Source organism: Penaeus monodon, unplaced genomic scaffold (genome assembly GCF_015228065.2).
Source record: "Penaeus monodon isolate SGIC_2016 unplaced genomic scaffold, NSTDA_Pmon_1 PmonScaffold_785, whole genome shotgun sequence".
In the NCBI taxonomy this organism is placed as follows: domain Eukaryota; kingdom Metazoa; phylum Arthropoda; class Malacostraca; order Decapoda; family Penaeidae; genus Penaeus; species Penaeus monodon.
The window spans coordinates 42,501-51,353 of record NW_023663049.1 but is presented as its reverse complement, the minus strand read 5'-3'; the positions used below and the strand labels follow the sequence as shown (position 1 = coordinate 51,353).

Genomic DNA, 8,853 nt, shown 5'->3' with positions numbered 1-8,853 from the left:
ATACGGGTCCATCTGTATGGGTCCTTCTCTACCCGTCTGTCTCTACCCATCTGTCTCTACCCATCTGTCTCTACCCGTCCGTCTCTACTTGTCTGTCTCTAGCTATCCGTCTCTAGCTATTCATCTGAAGTTATCCGTCTCCACACATCCGTCTCTACCCTTCCATCTCTACCCGTCCTTCTCTACCCATCCTTTCTCTACCGAAAGTCTCTACCTGTCTGTCTCTAGCTATCCATCTCAAATTATCCGTCTCTATCTGCCCAAACTCTACCCATGAGTCTCTTCCCACCCCGTCTAAACCCATCCGTCTCTATCCGTCTATCTCTACCCATCCGTCTCTACCCGTCCATCCTCTACTGGTGCATCTCTACAGGTCCATCTCCACCTGTCCCTCTCTACCGTCCGTCTCTAACCCGTCTGTCTCTACCCGACCGGTCTCTAGCTATCCGTCTCTAGCTATTCATCTAAAGTTATCCGTCTCTACCTGTCCGTCTAGCTGTCTGTCTCTACTCGTCCGTCTCTACCTGTCCGTCTCTACAGGTCCGTCTCTATAGGTCCATCTCTACCCGCCCATCTCTATGGGTCCGTCTCTACGGGTTCGTCTCTATGGGTTTGTCTCTACCTGTCCGTCTCTACCGGATGCGTCTCTACCCATTCTTCTCTACAGGTCCCTCTCTATCTGTCCATCTCTACCCGCCCGTTCCTACCCGTCTGTCCCTCCCCTTCCGTCCCCACCCGTCCATCTCTACCTGTCCGTTTCTACCCGTCCGACTTTACCCGTCCGTCTCTACGGGTCTGTCTCTACGGGTCTGTCTCTACGGGTCCATCTCTACCCGTATGTCCCTACCCGTCCATCCCTACAGTTCTGTCCCTACTTTTCCGTCCCTACTTGTCCGTCTCTACCCGTCCGTCTCTACCCCTCCTCTACCCGTCTGTCTGTACGGGTTCCAACTTTACCCGTCCATCTCTATCTGTCCATCTCTAGCTATTCATCTCAAGTTATCCGTCTATCTCTATAGGTCAGTCTCTATGGGTCCATCTCTACGGGTCTGTCTCTACCCGTCCGTCCCTACAGTTCTGTCCTTACCTGTCCGTCCCTACTCTACCGGTGCATCTCTACAGGTCCATCTCCTCCCGTCCCTCTCTAGCCATCCGTCTCTACTTGTCCGTTTCTAGCTATTCATCTGAAGTTATCCATCTCTACCTGTCCGTCTCTAGCTGTCCGTCTCTACCCGTCCATCTCCACACATCCGTCTCTATAGGTCCGTCTCTACCGTCCGTCTCTACCGGATGCGTCTCTACCCGTTCTTCTCTACAGGTCCTCTCTATCTATCGATCTCTACCCGTCCATTCCTACCTGTCCATCCCTACCCTTCCGTCCCCACCCGTCCATCTAGAGACGGGACGGGTTGAGACGGGACGAGTAGAGATGGGACGGGTAGAGACGGGACGGGTTGAGACGGACCTGTAGAGATGGACAGGTAGAGACAAACGGGTTGAGACGAACGGGTAGAGACGGGACGGGTAGAGACGGGACGGGTAGAGACGGAAAGGGTAGAGACGGGACGGGTAGAGACGGACCTGTAGCGATGGACAGGTAGAGACAAACGGGTAGAGACGGACGGATGAATAACTTGAGATGCACCTGACGAGTAGAGACGGACGGGTAGAGACGGGACGGGTAGAGACGGGACGGGTAGAGACGGGACGGGTAGAGACGGAAAGGGTAGAGACGGGACGGGTAGTGACGGACCTGTAGCGATGGACAGGTAGAGACAAACGGGTAGAGACGGACGGATGAATAACTTGAGATGCACCTGACGAGTAGAGACGGACGGGTAGAGATGGGACGGGTAGAGACGGGACGGGTAGAGACGGGATGGGTAGAGACGGGACGGGTAGAGACGGACGGGTAGAGACGGGACGGGTAGAGACGGATGGGTAGGGACGGACAGGTAGAGACGGGACGGGTAGAGACGGACGGGTAGAGACGGACAGGTAGAGCCGGGATGGGTAGGGACGGACAGGTAGAGACGGGACGGGTAGAGACGGACGGGTAGAGACGGACAGGTAGAGACGGGACGGGTAGAGACGGGATAGGGTTGAGACGGGCTGGTAGAGACGGGACGGGTAGAAACGGGCGGGTAGAGACGGGACGGGTAGAGACGGAATGGGTAGAGACGGACAGGTAGAGATGGGACGGGTAGAGACGGGACGGGTAGAGACGGGACGGGTAGAGACGGGACGGGTAGAGACGGGACGGCTAGAGACGGGACGGTTAGAGACGAGACGGATAGAGACGAGATGGGTAGAGACGGACGGGTAGAGACGGGATGGGTAGAGACGGGACGGGTAGAGACGGGATGGGTAGAGACGGGACGGGTAGAGACGGACGGGTAGAGACGGATGGTTAGAGACGGGACAGGTAGAGATGGGACGGGTAGAGACGGGACGGGTAGAGACGGGACGGGTAGAGACGGGACGGGTAGAGACGGGATGGGTAGAAACGGGTTGGTAGAGACGGGACGGATAGAGACGGGACGGGTAGAGACGGGACGGGTAGAGACGGACGGGTAGAGACGGACGGGTAGAGACGGGACGGGTAGAGACGGACGGGTAGAGACGGGACGGGTAGAGATGGAAAGGGTAGAGACGGGACGGGTAGAAACGGACCTGTAGCGATGGACAGGTAGAGACAAACGGGTAGAGACAGACGGATGGATAACTTGAGATGCACCGGACGAGTAGAGACGGACAGGTAGAGACGGGACAGGTAGAGACGGGATGGGTTGAGACGGGACAGGTAGAGACGGGATGGGTAGAGACAGGGCGGTTGGAGACGGAACGGGTAGAGACGGGACGGGTAGAGATGGGACGGGTAGAGACGGGATGGTTAGAGACGGGAAGGGTAGAGATGGAAAGGGTAGAGACGGGACGGGTAGAGACGGACCTGTAGCGATGGACAGGTAGAGACAAACGGGTAGAGACGGACGGATGGATAACTTGAGATGCACCGGACGAGTAGAGACGGACAGGTAGAGACGGGACAGGTAGAGACGGGATGGGTTGAGACGGGACGGGTTGAGACGGGACGGGTAGAGACAGGGCGGTTGGAGACGGAACGGGTAGAGACGGGACGGGTTGAAACGGGACAGATAGAGACGGGATGCGTAGAGACGGGATGGTTGGAGACGGAACGGGTAGAGACGAGATGGGTAGAGACGGACGGCTAGAGACGGGACGGTTAGAGATGAGACGGGTAGAGACGGGACGGGTAGAGACGGGATGGGTTGAGACGGGCTGGTAGAGACGGGACGGGTAGAAACGTTCTGGTAGAGACGGACCTGTAGCGATGGACAGGTAGAGACAAACGGGTAGAGACGGACGGATGGATAACTTGAGATGCACCGGACGAGTAGAGATGGACGGGTAGAGACGGGACGGTTAGAGACGGGACGGGTAGAGACGAGACGGACAGGTAAAGACGGGACGGGTAGAGACGGGATAGTAGACGGAACGGGTAGTGAGGGGACGGGTTGAGACGGGACGGGTAGAGACGGGACGGGTAGAGACGGGACGGGTAGAGACGGGACGGGTAGAGACGGGACGGTTAGAGATGGGACGGGTAGATACTGGATGGGTTGAGACGGACGGGTTGAGAAGGACGGATAGAGACGGGACGGGTGAGATGGGACGGGTAGAGAGGGACGGGTGCAGACGGACAGGTAGAGACGGGACGGGTAGAGACGGGATAGTAGAGACGGGACAGGTAAAAGACGGATGGATAGAGACGGGATGGTTAGAGACGGGGGGGTTTAGTGACGGGACGGGTAGAGACGGGACGGGTTAGAGACGGGATGGGTAAGACGGGACGGTTAGAGATGGGAGGGGTTTAGAGACGGGATGGGTAGAGAGGACTGGTTGAGACGGGATGGATTGAGACGGGATGGGTAGAGACAGGACGGGTAGAGACGGGACGGTTAGAGACGGAACGGTTAGGAACGGACGGTTGAGAGGACGGGACGGGTAGAGACGGACGGGTAGAGAGGACGGGTTGAGAACGGGACGGGTAGAGACGGGACGGGTAGAGAGGGATGGGTAGAGACGGGACGGGTAGAGACGGGATAGTTAGAGATGGGTAGAGACGGACAGGTAGAGAGGGGACTGGTTAACGAACGGGTAGAGACGGGACGGGTAGAGATGGGACGGGTAGAGACGGGAACGGAGAGACGGGACGGGTAGAGACGGGACGGTGAGACGGACGGGTAGAGACGGATGGATAGAGACGGGATGGGTAGAGACGGGACGGGTAGAGACGGGCGGGTAGAGACGGGACGGGTAGAGACGGGAGGTTAGAGACGGGATGGTAGAGACGGGACGGGTAGAGATGGACTGGGTAGAGGCTGTTAGAGACGGGATGGGTAGAAACGATCGGTAGAGACGGACGGTAGAGACGGACGGTAGGGACGGACAGGTAGAGACGGACGGTAGAGACGGACGGTAGAGACGGACAGGTAGAGCGGACGGTAGAGACGGTAGTTAGAGACGGGACGGGTAAGACGGAAGGTAGAGACGGGACGGGTAGAGACGGGACGGGTAGAGACGGGACGGGTAAGACGGGACGTGTAGAGACGGGATGGTTAGAGGCGGGAGGGGTAGGGGACGGGACGGTGAGACGGGACGGGTTAGAGACGGGATGGGTTGAGACGGGCGGTAGAGACGGGACGGGTAAAAGACGTCCGGGGTAGAGACGGACGTAGGATGACGGGTAGGGACAGACGGGTAGAGACGGACGGAGGGAAATGAGATGCACGGACGTAGAGATGGACAGGTAAAGACGGGACGGGTAAGAGGGAGTGATAGAGATGGACGGGTGAGACGGGAGACGGACAGCTAGAGACGGGACGGTAGAGACGGGACGGGGTAGAGACGAGACGGGTAGAGACGGACGGGTTAGAGACGGGACTGGTAGAGACGGGACGGGTAGAGACGGGATAGTTAGAGACGGGACGGGTAGAGACGGGATGGGTAGAGACGGGATGGGTAGAGACGGGACGGGTAGAGACGGGACGAGTAGAGACGGGACGGGTAGAGACGGACGGTAGAGACGGACAGGTAAGACGGACGGATAGAGATGGGATGGTTAGAGACGGACGGGTAGAGACGGGACGGGTAGAGACGGGACGGGTAGAGACGGGACGGGTAGAGACGGGACGGATAGAGACGGGACGGGTTGAGACGGGACGGGTTGAGACGGGATGGGTAGAGACGGGATGGGTAGAGACGGGATGGGTAGAGACGGGACGGGTAGAGACGGGACGGGTAGAGACGGGACGGGTAGAGACGGACGGGTAGAGACGGGACGGGTAGAGACGGGACGGGTAGAGACAGGACGGGTAGAGACTGACGGGTAGAGACGGGACGGGTTGAGACGGGACGGGTAGAGACAGGATGGGTAGAGACGGGACGGATAGAGACGGGATGGGTTGAGACGGGACGGGTAGAGACGGGACGGGTAGAGACGGGACTGGTTGAGACGGGACGGGTAGAGACGGGACGGGTAGAGACGGGACGGGTAGAGACGGGACGGTTAGAGACGGGACGGGTAGAGACGGGACGGGTAGAGACGGGATGGATAGAGACGGGATGGGTAGAGACGGGACGGGTAGAGACGGGCTGGTAGAGACGGGACGGGTAGAGACGGACGGGTAGAGACGGGACGGGTAGAGACGGGACGGGCAGAGACAGAACGGGTAGAGACTGACGGGTAGAGATGGGACGGGTTGAGACGGGACGGGTAGAGACGGGACGGGTAGAGACGGGACGGGTAGAGACGGACGGGTTGAGAAGGGATGGATAGAGACGGGACGGGTAGAGACGGGACGGGTAGAGACGGGCGGGTAGAGATGGGACGGGTAGAGACGGATGGGTAGAGACGGACGGGTAGAGACGGGATGGATAGAGACGGGCGGGACGGGTAGAGACGGGCTGGTGAGAGGGCGGTAGAGACGGAGGGAAGAGACGGGAGGGGTAGAGAGGGGAAGGTAAGAAGGACGGGTAGGAGGGGGAGGGGTAGAGAGGGAGGGGTAGAGACGGGACGGGTAGAGATGGGCTGTAAACGGGACGGGTAAAAAACGGACGGGAAAGGGGCGGGTGGTAGAGACGGGCGGGTAGAGAGGGGAGGGGTAAGACGGACCTGTAGAGATGGACAGGTATAGAAAAACGGTAAGACGGAAGGGTAAGATGGATAACTTGAGATCCCCGGGGACTTAGGACGGAGGTAGAACGGACGGGGTAAGACGGGAGGGTAAGACGGGACGGGTAGAGAGGGGGAGGGGTAGGAGGGAAAGGGGTAAGAGGACCGGGGCCTTGAGATAACATAGAGAAAAGGGGGTAAGCGGACAGGTAGAGATGGATAACTTGAGATGCACCGTAGAGACCTGTAGAGACGGACCTGTAGAGATGGACCTGTAGAGACAGAGGGGTAGAGACGGCGGGTGATCGGGGGGGGTAAGAGGGAGGGGTGAGAGGGCCCTGTAAAGGAGGGGAGAGAGGGCCCGGGGTAGGACGGACCGCTAGAGACTGACGGCTAGAGACGGACCCGTCCGTCTCTACCCATCCGTCTCTACCCGTCCGATTCTACCCATCCATCTCTACCAGTCCGTTTCTATCCATGTCTCTTCCAGTCCGTCTCTAGCTATCCGTCTCTAGCTATCAATCTCAAATTATCCATCTCTATCTATCCGTCTCTACCTGTCTGACTCTCCCCGTCCATCTCTACCCACCCGCTCTCAGGTACGTCTCACGGGCTATCTCTACGCCCACTCTCCCCTTCATCTCTACGGGTCCGCTGTCCCCGGTGCACTCTTCCCTTTTCTTCTCTACATTCCATCCACCTTCTACCCCTACCCATCCGTCCCTACCTTCTGTCCTCCCTATCCCCCCTACCCTTCCATCTCACCCACCCTTTTTCTACTCTCCACTCTCCCAAACCCATCTCTAAGCCCGTCTCTCCCGTCTGTCTTCCCATCCATCTTACAGGGCCATCTTTACCCTCCCTGTTACCCGTCTGTCTCTCCCCATCGTCTCTACCCATCGCCCCTTAGCCTCCGTCTCTAGGTTTTCTCTACCCGTCTGTCCTACCCGCCCCCGCTCTACCCTTTCCCCTTTCTACAGTCAGTCTCTCCCCTTCCGTCTCTACAGGTCTGCTCTAAAGTCCATTCTACCCTCAGGCACCCAAAATATCCGAGTCTATCCATCAGCCTACCATCCAGGCTCTAAAATTATCCGATCAAATCTATCTGTCTCTACCCGCCCCTCTTTTCCTTCCGTCTCTCCCCTTTTCTCTCCCCGTTCGTCTCTACCATCCTCTTACAGGTCCGTCTCTACCCATCTGACTCTACCCATCCGTCTCTACTCGTCCGTCCCTACCCATCCATCTCTACAGGTCCGTCTCTCCCTGTCCGTCTCTACCAGTCCGTCTGTATCTGCCCATCTCTAGCTGTCCTTCTCTACCTGTCCTTTTCCCCCCCCTCCCCCTTCCCGTCCGTCTCTCCCCCGTCCTTAAACCCGTCCGTCTCTCCGTCCGCTAAAACCCTCCTTTTTTACCGTCCGTCTCTACCCGTCCGTCTCAACCCGTCCGTCTCTACCCATCCGTCTCTATAGGTACGGTGCATCCCAAGTTATCCGTCTCTATATATCCGTCTCTACCTGTACATCTCTACCCGTCCGTCTCTAGCCATCCGTCTCTACCCGTCTGTCTCTACCCGTCCATCTCTAGCCGTCCATCTCTAGCCGTCCGTCTCTAGCCGTCCATCTCTTGCCGTCCGTCTCTATAAGTCTGTCTCAACCCATCTGTCTCTACCTGTCTGGTGCATCTCAAATTATCCGTCTCTATCTATCCATCTCTACCTGTACATCTTTACCCGTCCATCTCTACCCGTCTGTCTCTACCCTTCCATCTCTACCCATTTGTCTCTAACTGTCTGTCTCTAGCTATCCGTCTCTAGCTATCCATCTCTAGCTATCCATCTCAAGTTATTCATCTCTATCTATCCATCTCTACCTGTCCTTCTCTAGCCGTCCGTCTCTACCTGTCCATCTCTAGCCGTCCGACTCTACCCGTCTGTCTATACCCATTCATCTCTACTCTTTCTCTAGCTATCCATCGCTAGCTATCCATCTCAAGTTATCCGTCTCTTTCTATCTGTCTCTATCTGTCCGTTTCTATCCGTCCGTCTTTCCCCCTTTCCTGTCGTCTCTCCCCCTTCATCCTTCCCATCCGCTCTACAGGTCCGTCTCCACAGGTCCATCTCTACAGGTCCGTCTCTACCCGTCCGTCTCTACCTGTGCATCTCTACCCGCCCGTCTCTCCTCTACCTCTCCTCTACCCGTCCATCCCATCCATCTCTACCTGTCCAACTCTACCCATCCGTCTCTACGCTTCCATCTCTACCCGTCCGTCCCTGCCCATCCGTCCCTATCCGTCCGTCCCTACCCGTGCGTCCCTTCCCGTCCGTTCCTACCAGTCCGTCCCTTCTTACCGTCCTTGTGTATATGTGTGTGTGTATTTTTTTATTTACTTCTTTTTTATATATTTTAATATAATATAATAAAATAATATATAATATATATAAAATTTTAATAATATACTATATATATATAATATATATATAATAATATATTATAAATATATTTATATATATATATATAGATATATGATTTTATACATTTTTATATAATATAATATAATATATTTTAAAAAATTTAAAATAAATATTATATATTAATATAAATAAAATTGTATATAATACATCCCTATATACAATATATATAATATTTTTTATAAAAATT

General features: G+C 56.0%; 1 pseudogene; it reads right to left on the bottom strand.

The window, feature by feature from the left end:
* Window positions 1–1,357: 1,357 nt before the first annotated feature.
* On the bottom strand, window positions 1,358–6,837 carry LOC119571761 (annotated as a pseudogene).
* Between the last annotated feature and the right edge of the window lie 2,016 nt (window positions 6,838–8,853).